The sequence below is a fragment of the Dromiciops gliroides genome, chromosome 1 (genome assembly GCF_019393635.1).
Source record: "Dromiciops gliroides isolate mDroGli1 chromosome 1, mDroGli1.pri, whole genome shotgun sequence".
Lineage (NCBI taxonomy): Eukaryota > Metazoa > Chordata > Mammalia > Microbiotheria > Microbiotheriidae > Dromiciops > Dromiciops gliroides.
This window is the reverse complement of record NC_057861.1, coordinates 83,474,494-83,486,331: the sequence shown is the minus strand read 5'-3', so window position 1 is coordinate 83,486,331 and position 11,838 is coordinate 83,474,494. Positions and strand designations below refer to the sequence as shown.

Here is an 11,838-nt window from a genome sequence, read left to right as displayed (position 1 = left end):
TGGCGCAGTGGATAGAGCACTGGCCCTGGAGTCAGGAGTACCTGAGTTCAAATCCGGCCTCAGACACTTAACACTTACTAGCTGTGTGACCCTGGGCAAGTCACTTAACCCCAATTGCCTCACTAAAAAAAAAAAAAGAGACATAAGTAGGGAAAATTCATATGGTCATATGGTAACTCACAGCTCTTGGACTGTAAACTTTAGGGCTCTCTTTATATTTCACTATTGTCTATAAAAGTTTCTTGATAAACTTAATTTCTGTGTTGACCAGATGTTTTCACTGCTAAATTTGTCAAGACATCTCAATCAAACTAGTCAAGCTGCTAGGTGACTTGTCTTATTCTCTGCTTACAAAGTGCTCCTTCGTTCAGTTGGATTTATTTTTCAACAAAAACTGTAGCAGCCATCTCTTTCAGCTTCAGACTTAGCTAAGACATTTCTGAAATCTGTTCTTTCACCTCTTCCTTATCTTTATATGTTCATCCTATGGGTCTTTTCTCAGGATGTCTACATCTTGTCTCATCTTCAGCCTATAATCAGAGAAATTGCATGTCTCTTATTCATAAAACTGCCCTGATATTCATATATCTCCAACATTATAGAAATATATATGTATATGTATATATATGTTTTATTACATTTAAAGCAAACTACTCCCTCAGAACTCTGCATCAGACTAGAAGTTTTTCTTAAACTTCTGAAAAAGGTAAATAACTTATAAGCAGACTTTCAAATAAAGGGGCAGTTACTTAATGAGGGGCAGTATATTACATATGACTGCTGAGGGTCCTACTGACTCTAAAATCCTAGTAATCTATGAGTTTGCATGGACCTGAGTGCTGGTGCCTTGGTTTCTTCAATGCCATGCCAATTTCAGAGAATGAAGATCAGCGGGACTCAAGTCCAAATGAAGTGGGTGTGAGGTTAGTTTGGGTTCTATCAGAGGGCCATGTGCAGAACTGCTCATCTCCAAATTGATGACTGCCAGGGGATGAATTTTTCAGTTATGACAACACACAAATGATGTTTATTACTACATGGAGAAGCTGGGAAGTGTGTCAGTAGATGCAGGTGTAACACCACGGACATCATATGTGCTTCAAATATTGAATTATTTAAATAAGTAGAATTTCTACATGACTTGGTAAAGGAGGGATGTGCATCATCAATGCCCAAGGCTGTTTTCTCTCTTCTTATCTCCTCCCCCCAAAATTCTTTGATTAACTAGCAGCATTCCTCAGTAACCCAGAGTTATGCTTCATTCAAAGGACTGCATGCAGAAGCTTTCAAAACTCCTTTCTAAGAGTAGAGGGAGGAATGACAAAGAAAAAATGCTAACTTATTTTCCATCATTCATTCAGTTATTCCTCATATACTAAGTCATTAAAATCTACCAGATCCTGTGTTTGGTGCTTCTCAGGAACAGAAGTGAATGAGACATTTTCCTTGCCCTCAAGGAATTCACTCTAATAGCCAGGGAGAAAGATATATGAAGAAATAAATACAACACATGGCATGATATGATAGGGGTCATGAGACCCCACAAACAATGTTGTGGGGCCTCAGAGAAAGAATTGGCTCTAGAATAAAGACATGGGAGTAGTTCCTGGGAAGGCTCCCTTTAATAGATTGCAATTGAGTTGATCTTAAAAGTGAAGACTTGAGGGGACATGATAGCCATCTTCAAGTAGTCAAAGGGTTGTCACAGGGAAGAGAAATGAGCCTTGCTCTGTTTAGTCTCAGAAAGCAGAGCTAGGAGCAATTGGTGGATTTTGCAGAGAAATTAATTATGGCTCAGTGCAAGGAATGATTTCCTAAACATCAGAGTTGTCTACAAATGGAAGAAGCTGCTTTATAAAAGAGTGGGCATCCAATCTCAACTCTTCAAGGGGAGGGCAGATAACTACCTAATGAACCAATGAATTAGTGTTTATTTAGGATATACTATGTGCCAAGAATTGAGCCAGGCAGTGGGGAAACAAAGGAAAAAATGAAATAGTCTCATCTCTCAAGGAGCTTGCATTAGGTCAATTATTTGGTGGGGGGGGGAGTTGAAAAGGTTTTCTTTTTCCCTGCTCTGGTATGGTTTAGTCTTGACCTCTTATGACCCTTCCAGATAAAGGATTTAAGAATCTCTGGTTTTGTGGAGAAGGAAAATAACAGGCAGTGATGGGGATGAGAAGATAGAGAATTCCATAGAAAGGGCACTACACCAATGAAATGCCTGGGATAGTAACAAAAAGAATAAAAATAATTCCTATTTTTATAATATTTTTTGGTTCCCAAAGCACTTGTCTTATACCAACCATGGCAGGTAGGTATTAGAATCCTCATTTTATAGTTGAGAAAGTTGAGGCTCACAAAAGTCAAGATAGTTGCTTATGTTTGTAAAGCTTAGAAGTGTCTCCAAAGCAAGTGCTCTTTCTGTCCTATCATTCTGCATCCTCAATATATTATGAGTCACCTAATGTTACCATAAGTCATCGTGCACCACATGTGTTGAGTTATGAGAGCAAGCAGACAGCATCTGTTGCTAATAACCTTAATGAGGACACCAACCTCTCTCCATTTCTGAAGTTGTCTGTAGGCAACAGATATAAAAGCAAGGAGATTGAGTGACGGGTTTTAAGTTTGCTAGTTGCTGGTCCTTATGCTGCTTTTAGTAGTAGATATGATTTTGGGATTTGGTGAAGGAATTTGGGCAAGAGGAAGAGGAAGAGGGAGAAGATAAAGTGAAATCAAGAAGAAAATGGGGGAGACAGTGAGAGAGAGAGAGAGAGAGAGAGAGAGAGAGAGAGAGAGAGAGAGAGAGAGAGAAGGAGGAAGAGGAGGAGGAGGAAGAGGAGGAGGAGGAGCAAGAGAAGGAACAGAGGGAAAGGAGGGCATGGAGGGGTAGATGAAGAGGTAAGTGAGATCACTATTTGGCAGGGAAATGAAGTTCTAGGGGCAAATACTCCTGAATACTTTTGCCTTTAATGTAGATTTTCCTATGTTGCACTTGTTTATGAGGAAATCCCATGTATCAGTCTGTGCTATATATTACCTGAGATCTTGATCACAGTAAACACTCAAACTACCAAAAGGCTACTATAAATCAAATTTACTTGACAAGACCATCTGACTGTCTTCTATGGATTTCTATACCAAAAAGCTATGTACCACATTTCATGGGTTCCTGTTAGGTACCCATATCATGGAAAACTCCTGCATTATTACCTGTCTCCATTTGCCAGATAATTTTCTAGAGGGCCTCATGAAGTTTATGCACAGGCTAGATAAGAAGCTTCAGAAGTTGTATACTGTGTCCTATTCAGGTGTCCTTGGAATCTCTGCTCATGCCTCTGGTTCTAATGTTGCTGCTGTGTAAACAGTACATTCTGTCCCCATGTAGGGTTCTCCTGTGTTTTTTGTTTTGTTTTGTTTTGGTTTGGTTTTTTTAAGGCAATGAGCATTAAGTGACTTGCCCAGAGTCACACAGCTAGTAAGTGTCAAGTGTCTGAGCTTGGATTTGAACTCAGGTCCTCCTGAATCCAGTGCCAGTGCTTTATCCACTGTGCCACACAGCTGCCCCCATTGTGTTTTAATAGAATCATAGCACTTTATATTTATAGCATGAAGGAATCTAAGAGGTTATCTAGTCCACCACCCACCCACCCCCATTTGACTAATCAGGAACCTGAGGACCAGAGATGTTAGGTAATTTTATCCAAGGTCACACAGGCAAGTAGTACTTGGATTTTAACCTAGATCCTAGGATTCTGAGTGGGGAGGAAATGAGAAGTTTGAGGTGAAGGCAAACATAGGGATAAGCTCCCATGGAAAAAAGACTAGATTTTCTTGAAGGAAAATGGTATCAGGCATATTTTTACCATTACCTTTGATAATGAAACTCCTTATTCCTCTGCTGAATTATGATAATGAAATCAAAGGATTTAGAGCAGGAAGAAATGCCTTTATAGATGAGGAAAATGAAATCCAAATAGATGAAGTGTCTTTCCCAGTGCCACCCAAGTAGTAAGTAGCAAATCTTGGAATCTACATAAGTTGTTCTGACTTGAACCCACTCCAACTTCAATTCTTATTTTCGCTTTGAGCCTGGGGCTTCTGATTTTCTTTTCTTTTCTTTCTTTCTTTCTTTCTTTCTTTCTTTCTTTCTTTCTTTCTTTCTTTCTTTCTTTCTTTCTTTCTTTCTTTCTTTCTTTCTTTCTTTCTTTCTTTCTTTCTTTCTTTCTTTCTTTCTTTCTTTCTTTCTTTCTTTCTTTCTTTCTTTCTTTCTTTCTTTCTTTCTTTCTTTCTTTCTTTCTTTCTTTCTTTCTTTCTTCCTTTCTTCCTTCCTTCCTTCCTTCCTTCCTTCCTTCCTTCCTTCCTTCCTTCCTTCCTTCCTTCCTTCCTTCCTTCCTTCCTTCCTTCCTTCCTTCCTTCCTTCCTTCCTTCCTTCCTTCCTTCCTTCCTTCCTTCCTTCCTTCCTTCCTTCCTTCCTTCCTTCCTTCTTTCTTTCTTTCTTTCTTTCTTTCTTTCTTCCTTTCTTTCTTTCTTCCTTTCTGTCTGTCTGTCTGTCTTCCTTCCTTCCTTTCTTTCTTTCTTTTCTTTTCTTTTCTTTCTTGGTGAGGCAATTAGTGTTAAATGACTTTTGTCCAGAGTCACACAGCTGGTAGGTGTTAAGTGTCTGAGGCCAGATGTGAACTCAGGTCCTCCTGAATTCAGGGATGGTGCTTTCTCTACTTCACCACCTAGCTGTCCCTTCCTTCCTTTCTTTTCTTTCTTTCTTTGGCAGAAAAATGAGGGTTAAGTGACTTTCACAGGGTCACACAGCTAGTAAGTGTCAAGTTTTTGAGGCCAGATTTGAATTCAGGTCCTCCTGAATCCATGGCCGGTGCTTTATCCACTGTGCTACCTAGCTGCCCTGGACTTCTGATTTTCACAAGAAACTCTAATTTCTGCAATAACTTGGCTTCTGATTTATTTTCCCACCAGGATCATGTCTCGGATCCAATCATTTCTCCTCAGTAGAGCTTTCTCTTAAGATCTGTCAATCATTTTAGTTATGGACCATGCCAGGTACCTGAGGGACAAATGATGGACTTCTCTGATTCTACTTTATTCCTTGAAACTGCCCTGCCTCCCCTTTTTTTTTTAAATACCAGTGAGTGTGTGTGCCTATCTCCAAATGGGTTTGATATATTGAATTTCCTCTTTGGCCTGTTTTGTACTCTTGTGTACCAAATACTAGGCAAGGTATTGAAGGACTTATAAGGATTAGATAAGACACCATCCCCTCCCCCTCCCCACTATGGTATCAATAGACCAGTTAGCTTTTATGTACCAAGAATGCATTCTCTGGAACCATTAAGCTCTATCCAAAGGCCTAGGTGATTAGAGCAGGACCAATTCCCTCCAATGATTTAGGTTCTCAGGCAGGCTCTGCCCACACCACATAACCAGAATACAAGCCAAAGCACTGTCCAACCAGGGCAATAGATGATGATGTCATCTCTGAGGATCTATGACCCGCCACCTCCCTTCCACACACATTTGAAATGAAAATATTGCTCTTCTTGCATCGACACTATATATCTTTTCCTGTTTGGCTGTGAGCAGCCTTCCTAGAGATAATGACCCTGGCCTTCAAGAGCTGCATTATTCAGCCCAAGCCCTGCCGAGTGCTGCCTTCTTGAGCTGCTGTCTGCCCGGCTTCCGAGGCCTAAATTACTAGTAAACAGAGATGGATGGCCAAGGGTTCTTCAGCGTAAATTGATTCTCCGCCTGGAACTGCTTCTTTGTTGTTGTTGCATGTGTTTTTTTTTTTTTAACCCCCCTTTCTCCCCAGTGATCACTGAAAAACATTCTTTCCTCCACGTAATAGCACGATTCACTACCTGCCTGATGGGAGGCAAAGATGTGTATCTAATCATGGATTAATGGGACCCCAAAGTGAATAGTTTTCTAGCTTATCTGGCCCCAGCTGGCCAAGTAAATAAGGGGAGGGGGATGTCAAGGGAATATGAAAACTCCATCCAGAGCTCCCTGTCCTCTCTGCTTCTGCAACACAGGTGATGGCTGGAGGCAGGCAAGGGAGAGCAGGTATTTATAGTTCCCACTCTATTTGGAACTTGGTGCCTTCTTAAATTGGAGTCAGAACATTTTAGAATCATCTATTCATAGACTCTTTAGATCTCTGAATTAAGGTCTCAGAATCTTAGACTCATAGATTCTTGGAACCAGAGAAATTGTGGTCATATACTCATAGAATCTCAGAATTGTGAACTCTTAGAATCCTAGTATCTGTCAATGAACAACAATCATTCCAGAGAGGCCCAGGCAAAGGAAAGAAAGAGCAAGAACAGACTTTGGGGAAAGTCACTAGTAGCAAATCATACTCTGGAGAGGGTGGTGATTAACCCAAAGGGACTTATATCTATAAATACATTTATATTGCTTTATTTGGTGAGAGAGGCAGCTTGGCATTGTGCTAAAGAGTTAAACTTAAAGTTCTGACAATCTGGGTTCAAAGTCCACCTGTGGCATATACCGATTGTGTGATCCCATGAAAGTCCCAATGTCTCAGGCATGTGTGTAATACTATACATGGCAGAGAGCAGCCAGGTGGCGCAGTAGATAGAGCACCGGCCCTGGATTCAGGAGGACCTGAGTTCAAATCTGGCCTCAGACATTTGACACTTACTAGCTGTCTGACCCTGGGCAAGTCACTTAACCCAATTGCCTCACAAAAAAACAAACAAAAAAAAGACTATAGATGACAGAACAAATGATGGCTTGTTTTGGTTAATGGAATTATCTGTGCCAAGGAAATCATAGAAGGGTCCCTATCTTTATTTCTGTCTGTTTAGATAGGACTCTAGGTATATCAGATTTCTATCAGCCTCTATCACCCTCTAAGCCATCCTCTTCAACCCCATCTCAATTATACAGTTAAGGAGAGGAGAATGAATAGTTTGATTATGTATGAGATTCAGGTGTATCAATCCAAGGAACCCCTGAGGACTTGCTTATCTTTGAGATACCTAGAGCTCTTTAGGAGTTCAACCTGCTAGGTGAGATACTCAGAGAGTTTGTCTCATGTTTGTGTTTTTAGTGAGAGGTATGGTCTCCATGAGTGTATTATAATCAATTAATTAATAATTGTTAACATGATTGCTATGTGACAGATATTGGAGAAAGGGGTAATCTCTATCCTCCGTGCCCCTTGCCTTTGATAAAACTGCTCCCTACACTGAAAAAAAAATCCTTCGAAGGTCACAGGTGGAAAGAATGAATATTAGAGGTCATCTGATCCAGTCCCCTCAGAAAGAAGCAGAGAGACGTAAAAGTTAAGTTTATTGCCTAAGGTTACACTCCTAAAAATAACAAATCAGTATTTGAACTCATGTCCTCAGGGACCAAATCTGATGCTCAGCTTCATTATGTTGCCTTTATTAACATGCTACATTCCAACTTATTCTCATTTTTCATTTAGTACCCATCCTTATACCATCTCCACCATGAAGCCCTCACTGATCCCCATAATCAGTAATGACTTTCCTTCTGTGGCCTCATATAGCTATTTATCACTCTCCAAAGCACTGACCATATCATTTTCTGTATTATAATTATCTGTTGATGGTCTAGCTACTAAGTTCTAAGGGCCATAAAGACAACCTGCATGCCATTCTCATCTTTGTATCTTCCCCGGCACTTGACATAATGACTTTCTCATTGTAGATCAATAATGAATAATTATTACATGAATGGATGGATGGATGCATGCATGCATGCATAGATGGATGGATGGGTGGATGGATGGATGGATGGATGGATGGATGGATGGATGGATGGATGGATGGATGGATGGATGAGTGAATGAATGTTATACAGTCTGGATTTCAAATAATCAGTATGGAACCAGGTCAGTGTAGTCACTAAGATATAGGAAGGTCAAGAATTAATTAGGTTACCTTGAGGTTAAGCTGCATAGCAAATGCCTAATATATCCGACTGAAACTTTTCATCTTTCCCAAAGTTTGTTTGAAAACAGGAGCTATAACTTCTGATTGAATCATAGAATCTTTTAATTCTAGGGTTGAAGGGAGTCCCAGGGATTGTCTACTCCAAACTCCTAATCCATGTAAGGATCCTTTATGCCACCTCTTTAATATCTAGCCTCTATTTCAACAATGAATAGTGGGAAGCTCATGTCTATACAAGACTACCTATACCATTCATCAGTGCAACTTTTGGTGGCAGTTTAAGAAGGAAAATGATGTTCTTTCTACCCTACTCTCCCACACCAGAGGAAAGGGGAAGGAAGGAGAAAGAGAACAAGCATTTATTAAGTGTTTACTTACTATGTGCCAGGCATTGTACTAAGCACTTTACCAATATTATTTAAATTGATCTTCACAACAACTCTGGGAAGTAAGTGCTATTATTATCCACATTTACAGTTGAGGAACCTGAGGCAGACAGTGGTAAAGTGACTTGCCCAGGGTCATACAGATTATAATAAATGAGACTACGATTGATACTCAGGTCTTCCTGACTCCAGGCCCAGTGTTCTATCCATTGTTCTATCTAGGTGACCTCTAAAGAGGTAACAGGGAATAGAGAAAAGGTAACAGGAAGGAAGGGCAGGAAATGAGTACCTTCAATGTGCCAGCCTGGAATCAGGAAGACTCGTCTTCATGAGTTCAAATCTGACCTCAGACACTTACTAGCTTTGTGACCCTGGGCAAATCACAACCTTGTTTGCCTTATTTTCCTTATCTGTAAAATGATCTGGGGAAGGAAATGACCCACCACTCCAGTATTTTTGCCAAGGAAATCCCAAACGAGGTTCCAAAGAATTGGACATGCCTGAAAACAACTGAACTAACAGCTAGGCTGGGCCAGGCATTGTGCTACATGCTTTTAAAAAATATCTCATTTGGGGGCGGCTAGGTGGCGCAGTGGATAAAGCACTGGCCCTGGATTCAGGAGTTCCTGAGTTCAAATCCGGCCTCAGACACTTGACACTTACTGGTTGTGTGACCCTGGGAAAGTCACTTAACCCCCATTGCCCCACAAAAAAAAAATCTCATTTGATTGCCACAGCAACCCTGCAAGGTAGATACTATTATATTCTCCATTTTACAGAGTAAGAATCAAAGGCAAACAGGTCAAGTGATTTGACCAAGGTCACAACCTTGGGCAAACCTCTAGTAAGTGTTCTGATTTAACTCAGTTCTTCCTGACTCCAGACCCAATGCTTTAACTACTGTGTTTGCCACTAGATGCCAAGGGGATAGGAGCCTAATGGTGGGTTTTTTTCTCAGCCCCTATGAAGGACAACTTCTTACCAATCTCCTTCCCAATTCCTGTTTCCTAAGGAGATGATCTTCAGACACACTTGGGGAAAATCAGCTAGAAAAAAGCAGTTCCTCTTGTTGAAATCTTTGAAAAGCTGTCAGATAGAATAGTTGTTCTTGGCCCTTGAGGGCAGAATCGAGAGCAGTGGTTGGCAGTTACAAAGGGACACATTTTAGAGCAAGGTCAGGGGAAAAACAATGTTGGGTGATGTCCTCTGTAGTCCCTTGCAGCTTTAATATTCTATTGTTCATGCTATCCACTATTATGTTGACACAGTTCTCTTAAGAACTCATTTTGCACTTTATCTTTAGCTATTAAATGAATTCCTTCAATACACATTTGTTAAGTCCCTTACACTGTAGAAGATACAAAGTTTGGATGAGCCAGAGTCCCTGACCTTGCACAATTTACAATCCAGTAAATGAGTAAACAGAGCTGCTGAGAGGTTTAAATGACCCAACCAGAATCACACAGTTAGTGTCAGAGTTGGGATTAGTGTCCAGGACTTCTAAGACTAAACTCTGGGCTCTTTTCACTATATCATATAGCCTAGAGCCAATGTCAACTTCAGTCTGGTTCTTTGCCGGATATGTGACTCTGCTATGCTACGACAGTTTAGTATTCCTTAGCTGCCACCACCGGCCTTCTGTTCAACTGAGTCACTCACTCCACTGCCCCTCACTCATAAAACCCCACCTCTGTGACTACCCAACCCATCCCTTCACTCCTGGGAGTACTTTTTATTTCTTCTCTTCCTTTTCAAATTTTCCCCACAATTCAGGGACTGTGAAGTCTTCCCTGACCAGCCCAGCCCCAAGAGATCCTCAGTGATATGACCCAGCATAATAATAGCTCATCTTGAAATCTCATTAAGTCTGAAAAGGTCTTTCCTCAAAATGCTCCCTATTGGAAGCAGGTATTGTTGCCAACATATTACAGATGTATTAAAACTCTGCGTAGGGGGCAGATAGGTGGCACAGTGGATAAAGAATTGGCCCTGGATTCCGGAGGACCTGAGTTCAAATTCTGCCTCAGACACTTGACACTAGCTGTGTGATCTTGGGCAAGTCACTTTATCCTTATTGCTCCGCCAAAAAATAAAAACAAACAAACAAACAAACAACCCCTCCCCCCCAAAAAAAAACCAAAACAAACTCTGTGTATTTGGTATTACATCAAAATATAGATGTGGTCGGAGTACCGGGAAGCCCAGTACTGGGAGGAGTGCTACCAGCATACGCTGCACACCGACCCCTATGAGTGATTTGGAAACTTTGAGGCCTTCCGGGATCTCTTGGAGCCCAAACTGCAGCCGGAGGACCGGATCCTAGTGCTGGGCTGTGGGAACAGTGCAGCTTTGGTGTGGGGGCTTCTCCAATGTGATCAGTATGGATTACTCTCCAGTGGTGGTGGTACTGCTATGCCCATGTACCCACGTTGCACTGGGAAACAATGGATGTCCGAGCTCTCAGTTTCTGTGATGGCACCTTTGACATGGTGCTAGAGGATACCTTGGATGCTCTGCTGGCTGGGGAATGAGACCCCTGGACGGTGTCCCTGGAGGATATTCAGACTGTGGATGAAGTTCTCAGTAAGGTGAGTTGCGTGCTAACACCCCAGGGCCACTTCATTTTGCTGATGGCAGCAGTGCCCCAATTTTGTGTCTGGCACTATGCCTAGCCCAGCTATGGTTGGTCTGTCAACCATGAGTCCTATGGCAGTGGGTTCCACTTCCATCTCTACCTCATGCACAAGGGGAAGGCACTGAGTCCAGCACAGCAAGCCTTGGGGGACTGGATGCATGTCCCCCAACCCCCCCACCTCCACTACACTTCCTTCAAGAATCTGACAAGATTCTTAGACTGACAAGAATCTTACAAGACTTACTTAGTGCCATAGAGCTCTAAGAGTTGATTCTGGGCCAGGGAGACTGGGGGCACTTCCCAAGCTGAGCTGCCTCTGCCCACTATGGCTGTCTCTGAATTGGCATCTATTTCAGGTCCACATCTAGCTGACAAACCCAGAGAGGGCACAACAAACAGTTGGTGGTCCTCTCTCTTGGGCTCCTCTCTCTCACCAGTCCCTCACCCCCACCTACTGCATACCCTATCCCTTCTAGAAATCACTGGCTTCTCTCTGGGTAACAGGGCCATCCCTCCAGCAAGAATTCTGCCTTCCCAACATGGAAGGCCAAATGAGATCCCTGGGAATGATCGGTGTCATCTCTGCTGCCCTCTCCAGCAGAGTTCAGGAGACTTGGAGTGGAGTCAGGCCCAAATCTGGTCTTTGGTACCTCCTGGCTGTGTAACCTGGAACTAATCCCCAGTGAGTTCCTCTGTGAAATGGGGATGGGAATACTGTAGGCCCTACTTCACAGGGTTGTTGTGAGGTTCAAATTAGGATCATGTCTGGAAGTCCCTGGGCAAACGTTTAAAGAAAAGAAAAAAAATATATATATATATGTGTGTGTGTGCGTGTGTGTGTGTGTATCTGTGT

General features: G+C 41.9%; 1 pseudogene; it reads left to right on the top strand.

The window, feature by feature from the left end:
- The first annotated feature begins 10,528 nt into the window (after window positions 1-10,528).
- On the top strand, window positions 10,529-11,249 carry LOC122745992 (annotated as a pseudogene).
- Window positions 11,250-11,838: the final 589 nt, after the last annotated feature.